The following is a 15,183-nucleotide window of genomic DNA, read 5'->3' as shown; positions in this document are numbered from 1 at the left end:
TCTTCGGAAGTGACCAACGGTCACAATGAAACCACGTTTAGCAATAAGTTGAAATACTCCCGTGTGCTTAAGTTAAGCTGAATTACTAGCGTGTGTACAATAAGTTGAAATATTTAAGAAATAGCGTGTGTACCATAAGTTGAAATATTTAAGAAATGGCGTGTGCAGGACTTGAAATTAGAGACGAGTACTTCCACGTGGTGAGTACTGTGTGAGTCTCAAACTGTGTATGAGACAAAAGATAAAGAGAAGTACTCGTCCATGGTATCAGTTGAGGACTTGCGTGTGTGATGAATACGTTCTTAATATTACTTTGCGTGATATGATTCCGTGTGACGCTAGATTCAAACTCTGAGAGAGAAGCAAGGTGAGTCGGCCGTCTATCCAGCAACGCCACTTGGCTTGCATTGCACAGGAAGACGTGCATATATCTCCAGAGTTCATAGTAGGAAAGTAGAATTACAAAGTGGGGCAGTGTCGTGTGAAACTGGGATAAATATTAATTGAAGTGGGAAAGCTGAAAGTGATAATGTTGTGACTATTCTCTGTGTAATATTTCATATTGTGGTGTGGTGTATGTATGTAATTTGGGTATGTGTGGTTTGCATGGGAGAGTAGCGAGGTAGTTGCAAAAGATTAGTGGCTTATGCTTGTTCCTTCTGTACTGCTCGGTCTGCAGGAAAGTTTCGTGATGATGATTGTGAGAGACGAAGTGTGAGAAATAATAAAAGATCCACCATCCTATCCAGAAAGTGCAATGTAGCGTTAAATAATTACGAGACCATAATATAGAGTTTCACCAATGTTAAGCCATGCCCACTGGGCGGAATTTCTCATGTGTTATTGTTGTAGGTTATAGAATTTGTGTGCTTAGGTTATAGAATTTATCGAAATAAATAAGATAGTGAAAAGAAAAAGATTGGTGGACTTTTCCTTGGAATTGTATGTTGTCATGATGTCCCGAATTTATAATGTGTGCGCCATTCATATTCAGTGCGGTGGCCACGTGTTGATAAAAGCCGTTAAATAAAAGACAAAAAGAAAATGTGGTATTGCCAGTGTGTAGTGAACAGTCAGAGTTCTGTAAATCACTGATAGTCAGATGTGCGTTTCCGTTGCGTATTATTCATACAGGAGGACAATTTGTAACTTAATTGTGAGTACGAGAGTTCATGTTACTCGATAAATAAGAATGAATCCGCTCGCTTGGCAGACCACTCATCTTGCAGGCCTGACTGCATGATGCCACAGTATGAGAAAGGCATGTGGGTGCCTCTCATAATTTCGACCCTGCCAGGATATTTTTTTTTTTGCCAGGATATATTCTGCCAGGATATTTTGCTGTTAGGGTTTGCTGTTAAGATTTTTTTTTATTTGATGGAATATATTGTGATAGCGCTAAGAAGTAAAAATTTTTTTTGTTTGCAATTTCTTTCTGGATTGGTGAGGATCTTTTATTTTTTTATGTAATTAATTGCTATATCGCCCAAGGCTGGAAGATCGTTGTATAATTTTTTTGCGTAATGTCCGTAGTAACTAGGTCGCAGTCGAAAAGTGTAGTCACCATGGAGAATAGCGATTCTGGGGTGAACGTAGCAGTGCAGCAGGAAGTAGGTGTCGACCATGGGCTAATGAGCGGGAACGGCAAACACTCGGTAGAGGCTGAATTGTTCAGTGGACCGCTGCTAGGTGATCCTTTGAGCGGCGGGCTTTGTTCACAATTGGGGGCTTTTCCCGACGACGCGGGCGAGCCGGGACTAGGTCAGGTATGCAGTGAAAGTGCAGCTACCCTTAGTGAAGCTACGGTTTCTCAGGCGAACGAGGTGAGCGCACCAAAAGTAGCAAATGACAGTGTGCTACTGCAGTTTTTACAGAGGATGGATAGAGATAATAAGGATAGAGTGGAAGCGATGAATAAAGATAATAAGGAAAGATTAGAAGCGATGAGTAGAGATAATAAGGAGAGAGATAGGGAGAATAAGGAAAGATTTGAAGCAAATAAGGAAAGATTGGAAGCAAATAAGGAAAGATTGGAAGTGATGGATAGAGATAATAAGGAAAGATTGGAAGCGATGGATAGGGAGAATAAGGAAAGATTGGAAGCAAATAAGGAAAGATTGGAAGCGATGGATAGAGATAATAAGGAGAGAGATAGGGAGACTAAGGAAAGATTGGAAGCAAATAAGGAAAGATTGGAGGCAATTGATAAGGGAAATAAAGAGGCAATGAGGAAGCTACACACAGTTATCGATGAGTGTCTGTCCGCAGTTAATAATCGGTTAGATGAGGGGGAGAAGAATCTGGATGCGTTGAAGCAAGTATGTGATGCCGTGAAAGAAAAAGCCAATAATTTGGAGGTACGAATAAGTGCAATAGAGAGCGATATTACAGAACGTAGGGACGTGTTGCCAGATGAGTGAATCAAAGAGATAGTGGAGGACTTACTTGCAGATAAACAAGGGGCATTAGACAGCGTGGAAGCTCAAGTCACCCGGCAGGAAGTGGCGCTAAGTAAACACAGGGATGAAGTTGTGGAGGTAGTGGTCAGAATGAATACGGTTAGCGCAGATGTAGAAAAGATCAGTATGAGAGGTGAAACAGGCTCTGACAGTACGCAGCGAGAGGTTTATGCCGACCAGGAGGAGATACAATCACTATTACAGTTTAAAGAGGCACAATTAGAAACAAATGTGCAGAAGTGAAGGTGAAACACCACCAGGTAGACTGCAGAGGGAGAGTGAGATAAATTCAAAAAACGAAAATAGGCAGAAAGAGGAAGACGAACTCAGAGAGTTAGAAGAACGGTTGTGTCGGATTAAACAGGTGGCAAACCCAACTGGGTATAGTCCAAGGTCGGAAAACATAAATGCGGAAGAAGAATGTAGGAGGCACTTCGTGTCGGTACAAACGTACACTTGTTTTCCGGATCCTGATAATTACCAACATCCATGCCTGTGGCTGTCTCAATTTCAAGATTCATTACCTTCATCGTGGGGACCGCTCCTCAAAATGAAGTTTGTGTGTAACCATTTGAGGGACGAGGCTAGAGCGAAAATGCAGGAAGTTATTAAAGACTGTAGTAGCTACAAGATATTTTGTGACAAGTTTTTAAATGAATTCTGGTCGAAAAGTAAGCAGGACCAGGTTAAGCAAAGCATATTGATGATGCCAAATTGTAACGAAGGTGGTATAAGAGATCCAGTGTCGTGCTATCAGGAAATGCTGAGACGAAATAGGTATTTGGATGTGCCTTACGAAACTGGGGAGCTCATTAGGATATGTATAACGAAGTTGCTAGTGAGATTGCGCAGAGATATAGTGATAGCAGGCAGAGGCATAGACGATTCCGCGTCATTTCAGCACTTGTTACAGGAACTGGGTAATGAGAGCAACATCGTAAACGGAGCCACGACTCATAGGTCAGACAGAGTCGAGGATAGGAACGGCAGAAACTATCAGAATGACAGGAGAGCATGGAATCCTGGCATTTCATTCTTGTCATAATGGATTGAAGGATAGGATAAACTAATCCAACATATCAGCCCTTAATATCTTGCTTTAAAACACATGCAGCTGGCACTGAAAATTGTCTATGTAACAGACATACTTTACTAATATGTAGGAATGCAAATACCATACTTCTGATCAGAGAATAAAACACCAGTAATGGCATCTGTTAGGCTGGTCTCTCAGAGCAAAATTTGCAATTTTTTATTTCGAACACTAAAGTAAAAGGACTGTTTCCTCAAAGAAACCAGTTGCTAACAATGTTATGTAATAATGCCAATGAGTCCAGATTAATTAGTGCGGTTTGACTGTTCCAGGTACTTAGCACGTAATGTAAAAAGTAAACATTATGATCTGTATGGAATAGGGTACATTTATACTGCTGTTACAGGTAACATCAGTAATGTGATCGAAGTTTTTAAATTAGATGCCATCTGATCTATAGTATGTCATTGTCATATGTTGTTGTTGTTGTGGTCTTCAGTCCTGAGACTGGTTTGATGCAGCTCTCCATGCTACTCTATCCCGTGCAAGCTTCTTCATCTCCCAGTACCTACTGCAACCTACATCCTTCTGAATCTCCTTAGTGTATTCATCTCTTGGTCTCCCTCTACGATTTTTACCCTCCACGCTGCACTCCAATGCTAAATTTGTGATCCCTTGATGCCTCAAAACATGTCCTACCAACCGATCCCTTCTTCTAGTCAAGTTGTGCCACAAACTTCTCTTCTCCCCAATCCTATTCAATACCTCCTCATTAGTTACGTGATCTACCTACCTTATCTTCAGCATTCTTCTGTAGCACCACATTTCGAAAGCTTCTATTCTCTTCTTGTCCAAACTGGTTATCGTCCATGTTTCACTTCCATACATGGCTACACTCCATACAAATACTTTCAGAAACGACTTCCTGACACTTAAATCTATACTCGATGTTAACAAATTTCTCTTCTTCAGAAACGATTTCCTTGCCATTGCCAGTCTACATTTTATATCCTCCCTACTTCGTCCATCATCAGTTATTTTAATCCCTAAATAGCAAAACTCCTTTACTACTTTAAGTGTCTCATTTCCTAATCTAATCCACTCAGCATCAGCCGATTTAATTTGACTACATTCCATTATCCTCGTTTTGCTTTTGTTGATGTTCATCTTATATCCTCCTTTCAAGACACTGTCCATTCCGTTCAACTGCTCTTCCAAGTCCTTTGCTGTCTCTGACAGAATTATAATGTCATCGGCGAACCTCAAAGTTTTTACTTCTTCTCCATGAATTTTAATACCTACTCCGAATTTTTCTTTTCTTTCCTTTACTGCTTGCTCAATATACAGATCGAATAACATCGGGGAGAGGCTACAACCCTGCCTCACTCCTTTCCCAACCACTGCTTCCCTTTCATGCCCCTCGACGCTTATAACTGCCATCTGGTTTCTGTACAAATTGTAAATAGCCTTTCACTCCCTGTATTTTACCCCTGCCACCTTCAGAATTTGAAAGAGAGTATTCCAGTTAACGTTGTCAAAAGCTTTCTCTAAGTCTACAAATGCTAGAAACGTAGGTTTGCCTTTTCTTAATCTTTCTTCTAAGATAAGTCGTAAGGTCAGTATTGCCTCACGTGTTCCAACATTTCTACGGAATCCAAACTGATCTTCCCCGAGGTCCGCTTCTACCAGTTTTTCCATTCGTCTGTAAAGAATTCGCGTTAGTATTTTGCAGATGTGACTTATTAAACTGATAGTTCGGTAATTTTCACATCTGTCAACACCTGCTTTCTTTGGGATTGGAATTATTATATTCTTCTTGAATTCCGTGGGTATTTCACCTGTCTCATACATCTTGCTCACCAGATGGTAGAGTTTTGTCATGACTGGCTCTCCCAAGGCCATCAGTAGTTCTAATAGAGTGTTGTCTACTCCCGGGGCCTTGTTTCGACTCAGGTCTTTCAGTGCTCTGTCAAACTCTTCACGCAGTATCTTATCTCCCATTGCATCTTCATCTACATCCTCTTCCATTTCCATAATACTGTCCTCAAGTACATCGCCCTTGTATAAACCCTCTATATACTCCTTCCACCTTTCCGCCTTCCCTTCTTTGCTTAGAACTGGGTTTCCATCTGAGCTCTTGATATTCATACAAGTGGTTCTCTTCTCTCCAAAGGTCTCTTTAATTTTCCTGTAGGCAGTATCTATCTTACCCCTAGTGAGACAAGCCTCTACATCCTTACATTTGTCCTCTAGTCATCCCTGCTTAGCCACTTTGCACTTTCTGTCGATCTCATTTTTGAGACGTTTGTATTCCCTTTTGCCTGCTTCATTTACTGCATTTTTATATTTTCTCCTTTCATCAATTAAATTCAATATTTCTTCTGTTACCCAAGGATTTCTATTAGCCCTCGTCTTTTTACCTACTTGATCCTCTGCTCCCTTCACTACTTCATCCCTCAGAGCTACCCATTCTTCTTCTACTGTATTTCTTTCCCCCATTCCTGTCAATTGTTCCCTTATGCTCTCCCTGAAACTCTCTACAACCTCTGGTTCTTTCAGTTTATACAGGTCCCATCTCCTTAAATTCCCACCTTTTTGCAGTTTCTTCGGTTTCAATCTGCAGTTCATAACCAATAGATTGTGGTCAGAATCCACATCTGCCCCTGGAAATGTCTAACAATTTAAAACCTGGTTCCTAAATCTCTGTCTTACCATTATATAACCTATCTGATATCTATTAGTATCTCCAGGATTCTTCCAGGTATACAACCTTCTTCTATGATTCTTGAACCAAGTGTTAGCTATGATTAAGTTATGCTGTGTGCAAAATTCTATAACGCGGCTTCCTCTTTCATTTCTTCCCCCCAATCCATATTCACCTACTATCTTTCCTTCTCTCCCTTTTCCTACTGACGAATTCCAGTCACCCATGACTATTAAATTTTCGTCTCCCTTCACTACCTGAATAATTTCTTTTATCTCGGCCTACATTTCATCAATTTCTTCATCATCTGCAGAGCTAGTTGGCATGGGCTTTGTGTCTATCTTGGCCACAATAATGCGTTCACTATGCTGTTTGTAGTAGCTAACCCGCACTCCTATTTTTTTATTCATTATTAAACCTACTCCTGCATTACCCCTATTTGATTTTGTATTTATAACCCTGTAATCACCTGAACAAAAGTCTTGTTCCTCCTGCCACCGAACTTCACTAATTCCCACTATATCTAACTTTAACCTATCCATTTCCCTTTTTAAATTTTCTAACCTACCTGCCCGATTAAGGGATCTGACATTCCACGCTCCGATCCGTAGAATGTCAGTTTTCTTTCTCCTGATAACGACGTCCTCTTGAGTAGTCCCCGCCCGGAGATCCGAATGGGGGACTATTTTACCTCCGGAATATTTTACCCAAGAGGACGCCATCATCATTTAATCATACAGTAAAGATGCATGTCCTCGGGAAAAACTATGGCTGTAGTTTCCCCTTGCTTTCAGCCGTTCGCAGTACCAGCACAGCAAGGCCGTTTTGGTTAATGTTACAAGGCCAGATCAGTCAATCATCCAGACTGTTGCCCCTGCAACTACTGAAAAGGCTGCTGCCCCTCTTCAGGAACCACATGTTTGTCTGGCCTCTCAACATATACCCCTCCGTTGTGGTTTCACCTACGGTATGGCCATCTGTATCGCTGAGGCACGCAAGCCTCCCCACCGACGGCAAGGTCCATGGTTCATGGGGGAAGTTATAGTCATAGTGACAGTTAGTCATTGTCATAGTGACAGTTATAATGAGGTGCTGCGTATGGTTGTTCGGAATCTGGTGTTAGTGAAAGAGGCCACTAGCACCAAAGTTTCTAACACTTGGGCTGCCCATTTCTCCCAGCTTGTATATTCTCTGCACACATTTAATTTTCATGTAAGCACAGATTCCTAACTAGCAAATTTTTTACTGTGTATAGTTAACCATTCAGAGTGAGGCGGATTGTCCATGAAAATGCTGTACTGATTGAGACGATCAAGGGAAAACAATCTCGTGGGCTTCATCACATTTCTAACATCAAATTATGGAAAAGTTAAGGATAGATCGAAAGTAGGCAATTTATGGTAGATAGTCAGTGTATTTATTTGTGGTGTGTAACGTTGTGCAGGGTCAAATCGAACATAAGAATTTTCAGGCGGGATGTCAGGAAGTATGACGGAATAGACTGGTCGAATAGGTCATGAACAGGAGTCGACAGAGTGGTGTATGTACGTATTTTTTGTCATATGAATAAGGATCAAACAGAAACGACAGGATGATTAATCAGTGGATAAAGATGGTTAATAAGAGAAGTGACGTAATAAATAGTAGTTGATAAAGGTGATATTTAAGGAGAGAAGCGACGTGAGGCAGTGTGATTAGTAAAGAGAGACTCGACGTGATGAAACAGTGGTAAATGAAGGTGAGTAGAATTAATAATGTGGAGATGTCTTAGATGTATGTTGCAGAGAGGCCTGTGTATGCTGCAATTGAGATTGATGCGAATGGCGAAGGAAGACCAGGAAATGATGGAGTACGAATGAAGAGATGAGGACAACTGCACAACGTGAAAGGACATAAAGGGAGTATGAGATCCAGATGGTGAACGTTGTGGAATACTGATGTAAGATGTAATATAAGTGTAAACCTAATTCTTATCATAACAGTTGCTATGTGAAAAAAATAATTTTTGTTGTTGTTGTTGTTGTTGAAGCCTGGTACCAGTATAACTAATCAAAACGGTACCAAGAATGTGTACAGTTATTCTGCAGGATGAATAATTTGTGTATTTTTTGTTCTTAGATGAAATGTCGCAGTTCTAAGTTGATATTTAGCAGGATGAATAATCGGTAAAGTGAATGCAGAAGTAAGCCGATGGAGAGAGGTGACAGAGTGAAAGGACGAATTCGGAGACTGGAAGGCTATCTCCAAAACAGCTTCATGTGTTATGTGGTTGAGTATAAGGGAGCAAAGGTATGGTATGTTGTCGTGAGTGTGGTGGTGTTAAGGTTAGCTGATTCTAGACCTATTCTGTTAGTGTATTAATGGATTGAATGAGGAGGAAAATGTGATGTCTGGTGAGTGAGAGTCGTAGAATAGTGTGATCAATGCGCACACTCCCGTAAAGGGGATGCTACCGATCCATAACTAAAACATTATTGTGTTTTGTTGTTGGATTGGCATGAACCTCGATGGCAGGTCAGGATCTGACATGTGGGTGGTTGATATATGTCCTACAAATGTTGTTGTATATAATAAAGGTAAAATATATAAAGAGATACGAATTTCACTCTGTCACAAGCACAAAGGTGCATTGTATGTTGTAGATTTAGAGTCATCAGTTTCTAAAATGTTTATTGTGTTAGTATGTTAATGCAGTTTACTATTTAATAACATGTGGTAGGTAATTGTGAGCGGTGTAGATTATTTCTTATTTTTTGTTAGTACACTTTAAATAGGTATTAATTTCAGTCTGTCACAAGCACAAAGGTTCATTGTATATTGTAGTTTTAGAATCAACAGTTTCTAATATTTTCACTGTGATAGGATGTTAGAGTAGCCTACTATTTGATATTGTAATTATGAGCTGTATAGATTGCTTATTATTCCTTTTTTTTTTACACTTTCATGTCTTGTATGAGGGACGACAGGTACAATCAATAGCACAAGTGTGGGCTGTATATAGAAAAGGGATAAGTGTTGATGTTGTATGTGTAGAAAACTAGGGTGTATGATTTTATGTTTTTTCTTAGAACAAAGATTCTTTTATTATCAATGTATCTAATAGATCATACATGTAATCAATGAGTATTTAAATACTGTAAGAATATCCTTTTGTCTGTAATGTTGTGAGATGCACGTAAGGGTCTGACTGATTGGGTGTCGTAGCGCTGAGGGGCTACACCGAACGCGCCCGTACCACATAAGCCAAGCAGACGTCGGCAACAGAGCCGGTGCACTCCCCACTCCACTGCCGGTCGGGGTACACTCCACGCGCCCACTACAGCAGGTCAACGGCCTGGGGCGACACATGCGTACCACTGGCCATTCATAAGTTCCGCCACCCTTACGACGGGGGAAAGTATCCCGCGGAGGCAACAGCGGGTGGTTTCTGCCGGTCAACGGGTCGCGCGGCGGCGCCACGGCAAAATGAACGACGCAGCGCAGAGTCCGGCGGGCATTTTTTACCAGCAACTATTGACTAGTACTGGACTGTGGAGCCGTGAAGCAAAATGACTGCTCGTATGTCTCCATAAGTTGGAAAGTGAAGGACTGGTGTTTCCACGTTGTGAGTGGTGGAAAAGATTTTGTCTTTAGCAGACAGGACGATCGTTTTGTTTTGTCTTGACCACTGAACGGTGGGATCCTTAAACTTTTGGCAGTGACTTGTTAAGTGTGCTTTGTGAATTGCATGTGGGACACTTGATATTCTTAAAGAGGACAGTTGTCGTTTGGTGACTAATTATTGGATGAACGCAAGAAACTAAAAGTGGGACATTGACATTTGCGTCTGTAGTAGGAGACATTTCTTGAATTGGTGTGGGAATAAGTGCTGTTTGTTGGAACTTACGACTCTTAATTACACCATGAACTGAAAGGGGCAGAACCGTGGGTAATAGTAGTTGTAGGGCCATTTCTGCACGACCAGATTCGTGTGGATGGTATGCTGAGAGTGACTATGACATTTGAGTTTAATGTGAGATACAGTTTACTGTTCAGTGCGTGTTCAAAATGCCAATTTGAGTGACTTAAAGCCTTTCGTCCGGGTAACCATGGGAGAGCTTTGACACCGAGACAGTGTTTCTAGGGAACCTGTCAGCAACCCCAAGAAAATCACAGAATGAAATGATTCCGTGTGACTCGCAGGATAGTGAATAATGTATTTGTACTTGTAATTGTGTAATTTTTTTTATATGTTTCATTCCTGAAGGGACAGCAAGTGTAATTGTATTTCATTAACATTTGTGTTTAGAATAGTTAGTGTTTGTTTTTTTTTTGTTTGTTCTGCGTTATCAAGTTCACGTAGCATGTTTATTAGAATATTTGGTACAATGATGCTTTAATTATTAGCCAGTGGCGTAATACTAACGTAGCGGCTCTTGTTGCATTGGTCAGTAAGGTTGTCACACGGGACAAGAGTTTGCATTGCACACCAAATATCGGAATTAACTGATGCATTTTGATGTCGTGGGCAGTAATGATCTTGTTGGTGTGTTGACTGAAGCCACTTATTTTATTATCACAGTGGTGATATTTCACATTAAAGTGTAACGAAGGCTAGTCGAAATGCAAATTCTTGTCGTCTAAATGTGTGACAACAGAGAAATGAGCAGTAGAGTAAGATACGAGAGCTACTGGTGCATTCAAGCACTTATTGCTAACTATTTATTGCGTATATTGATATGGAGCCTGACTTCTACGTGTAACTAGTGTACGCAATTTTTTTCTTTTGTTGTTTTTGTTTTGTATTTAGACATTGCCGTGTAAAGATTATTACAACGCAATTTATGAATGTCAGATTACTTGTTCTGTGTTTGGACGGTGAGCTATTTAAAATTTCACGAGTACAATTAGTATTTTTTTATTTGTTTTAAAATTATTGAAGTTTGGATTACTCCTAAAAATAATGGAGATCCCGGTAACTAAGCCAATTTTTATCTCACCATTATTTTTTCTTTCTATGATGTGATGTTTTATTTGTCATGTGGATTGTTGTAAATATGTATGTGCACGCTACTCCGGATTGTGGAGAGTACAATAATGCAACAACTGTGTCAATAATTTGGTAAAGCAACAGCATTTGGTCGTCTATTTGAGGTCACCAGGGGCTAAGGTCTCCTCCTGGTTATTTTGATGACTTGCTGTGTTTGTTCTAATACAGTTTTCTTCAAAAAAATGTTCGGAAACACCCTCGCATTGCAAGGATAGTACCGTGCCATTTTTTTCTGCATGGGTAGCTGGTGGTGAAAGGGTACAGTACCGCCCGACATTGAAAATAGATACAACATACTTCATTATTTTTGTCAGAACAACACATTTTTTTTGTAAAATAACTCAATTTCAATTAATACAGCGAAGCCGGATACCAGTGTGGGAAAGAATGACAATTTATTTATTTAATTGATCACATGTGCACTCCCACAAAATAAATCCCTACATCCAGTTTGGTGAGATCTGTGAAATGAATGAATGTATGGTCGTCTGCTAACCGCAGATAGTGAATGTGAATATATGATCATCTTTGAGACGATCCTTTGGCCACCTTTGGTGGGACCAAAGAGATGAAATTTACCTGAGCTTTGAGCGCCTGAAATGTGGCTGACCAATACGGTAGCAAGTTGCTCCCCCACTTCAGCAAAGGTGCGAGAGGACCTGGAGAACGGCCATATTTCAGCACTCTGCCGCTGGATCTTGTGCTGTTAAGACCTTTTTTAGTTGTACTCCGTAATGACAAAGAGTGGAGACATGGTATGCATGTGGAATATTTAAGAGTAGTTTGAAATAATAATTTCTCTATTTCAGGAACTTTTGTGGGGAGAATTAAGTGTCAGGCAGGTAGTATTAATGGGATTGTAGTAATCTTCGGAAGTGACCAACGGTCACAATGAAACCACGTTTAGCAATAAGTTGAAATACTCCCGTGTGCTTAAGTTAAGCTGAATTACTAGCGTGTGTACAATAAGTTGAAATATTTAAGAAATAGCATGTGTACCATAAGTTGAAATATTTAAGAAATGGCGTGTGCAGGACTTGAAATTAGAGACGAGTACTTCCACGTGGTGAGTACTGTGTGAGTCTCAAACTGTGTATGAGACAAAAGATAAAGAGAAGTACTCGTCCATGGTATCAGTTGAGGACTCGCGTGTGTGATGAATACGTTCTTAATATTACTTTGCGTGATATGATTCCGTGTGACGCTAGATTCAAACTCTGAGAGAGAAGCAAGGTGAGTCGGCCGTCTATCCAGCAACGCCACTTGGCTTGCATTGCACAGGAAGACGTGCATATATCTCCAGAGTTCATAGTAGGAAAGTAGAATTACAAAGTGGGGCAGTGTCGTGTGAAACTGGGATAAATATTAATTGAAGTGGGAAAGCTGAAAGTGATAATGTTGTGACTATTCTCTGTGTAATATTTCATATTGTGGTGTGGTGTATGTATGTAATTTGGGTATGTGTGGTTTGCATGGGAGAGTAGCGAGGTAGTTGCAAAAGATTAGTGGCTTATGCTTGTTCCTTCTGTACTGCTCGGTCTGCAGGAAAGTTTCGTGATGATGATTGTGAGAGACGAAGTGTGAGAAATAATAAAAGATCCACCATCCTATCCAGAAAGTGCAATGTAGCGTTAAATAATTACGAGACCATAATATAGAGTTTCACCAATGTTAAGCCATGCCCACTGGGCGGAATTTCTCATGTGTTATTGTTGTAGGTTATAGAATTTGTGTGCTTAGGTTATAAAATTTATCGAAATAAATAAGATAGTGAAAAGAAAAAGATTGGTGGACTTTTCCTTGGAATTGTATGTTGTCATGATGTCCCGAATTTATAATGTGTGCGCCATTCATATTCAGTGCGGTGGCCACGTGTTGATAAAAGCCGTTAAATAAAAGACAAAAAGAGAATGTGGTATTGCCAGTGCGTAGTGAACAGTCAGAGTTCTGTAAATCACTGATAGTCAGATGTGCGTTTCCGTTGCGTATTATTCATACAGGAGGACAATTTGTAAATTAATTGTGAGTACGAGAGTTCATGTTACTCGATAAATAAGAATGAATCCACTCGCTTGGCAGACCACTCATCTTGCAGGCCTGACTGCTTGATGCCACAGTATGAGAAAGGCATGTGGGTGCCTCTCACCGCAAATGACAACAGGCAAAAGCTAGTAAAAATTCAGCGTCATTAAAAAGATCGATACGCGAAGCATACAACAACCATCGTCATATCTTAGCAGAAGATCTTGCCGATAGACGGAGAAATTTCTGATGCTAAGTAAAATCGCTAAGCGAGTCGAGGGCTTCTTTTTAGCGACCACAACCTATTGGTTATGAACTGCAGATTAAAATCGAAGAAACTGCAAAAAGGTGGGAATTTAGGGAGATGGGACCTGGATAAACTGACTAAACCAGAGGTTGTACAGAGTTTCAGGGAGAGCATAAGTGAACAATTGACAGCAGTGGGGGAAAGAAGTACAGTAGAAGAAGAATGGGTAGCTCTGAGGGATGAAGTAGTGAAGGCAGCTGAGGATCAAGTAGGTAAAAAGGCGAGGGCTAGCAGAAATCCTTGGGTAACAGGAGAAATATTGAATTTAATTGATGAAAGGAGAAAATATGAAAATGCAGTAAATGAAGCAGGCAAAAAGGAATACAAATGTCTCAAAAATGAGATCGACAGGATGTGCAAAATGGCTAAGCAGGGATGGCTAGAGGACAAATGTAAGGATGCAGAGGCTTATCTCACTAGGGGTAATATAGATAATGCCTACAGGAAAATTAAAGAGACCTTTGGAGAGAAGAGAACCACTTGTATGAATATCAAGAGCTCAGATGGAAACCCAGTTCTAACCAAAGAAGGGAAAGCAGAAAGATGGAAGGAGTATATAGAGGGTCTATACAAGGGCGATGTACTTGAGGACAATATTATAGAAATGGAAGAGAATGTAGATGAAGATGAAATGGGAGATACGATACTGCGTGAAGAGTTTGACAGAGCACTGAAAGACCTGAGCCCAAACAAGGCCCCGGGAGTAGACAACATTCCATTAGAACTACTGACGGCCTTGGGAGAGCCAGTCCTGACAAAACTCTACCATCTGGTGAGCAAGATGTATGAGACAGGCGAAGTACCCTCAGACTTCAAAAAGAATATAATAATTCCAATCCCAAAGAAAGCAGGTGTTGACAGATGTGAAAATTAACGAACTATCAGTTTAATACGTCACACCTGCAAAATACTAACACGAATTCTTTACAGACGAATGGAAAAACTGGTAGAAGCCGACAATGGGGAAGATCAGTTTGGATTCCGTAGAAATATTGGAACACGTGAGACAATACTGACCTTACGACTTATCTTAGAAGGAAGATTAAGGAAAGGCAAACCTACGTTTCTAGCATTTGTAGACTTAGAGAAAGCTTTCGACAATGTTGACTGAAATACTCTCTTCCAAATTCTAAAGGTGGCAGGGGTAAAATACAGGGAGTGAAAGGCTATTTACAATTCGTACAGAAACCAGATGGCAGTTATAAGCGTCGAGGGGCATGAAAGGGAAGCAGTGGTTGGGAAAGGAGTGAGGCAGGGTTGTAGCCTCTCCCCAATGTTATTCAATCTCTATATTGAGCAAGCAGTAAAGAAAACAGAAGAAAATTTCGGAGTCGGTATTAAAATCATGGAGAAGAAATTAAAACTTTGAGGTTCGCCGATGACATTGTAATTCTGTCAGAGACAGCAAAGGACTTGGAAGAGCAGTTGAACGGAATGGACAGTGTCTTGAAAGGAGGATATAAGATGAACATCAACAAAAGCAAAACGGGGATAATGGAATGTAGTCGAATTAAGTCGGGTGATGCTGAGGGAATTAGATTAGGAAATGAGACACTTAAAGTAGTAAAGGAGTTTTGCTATTTGGGGAGCAAAATAACAGATGATGGTCGAAGTAGAGAAGTTATAAAA

Source organism: Schistocerca nitens, chromosome 1, assembly GCF_023898315.1.
Source record: "Schistocerca nitens isolate TAMUIC-IGC-003100 chromosome 1, iqSchNite1.1, whole genome shotgun sequence".
Taxonomy (NCBI): domain Eukaryota; kingdom Metazoa; phylum Arthropoda; class Insecta; order Orthoptera; family Acrididae; genus Schistocerca; species Schistocerca nitens.
This window is presented reverse-complemented; position numbering follows the sequence as displayed.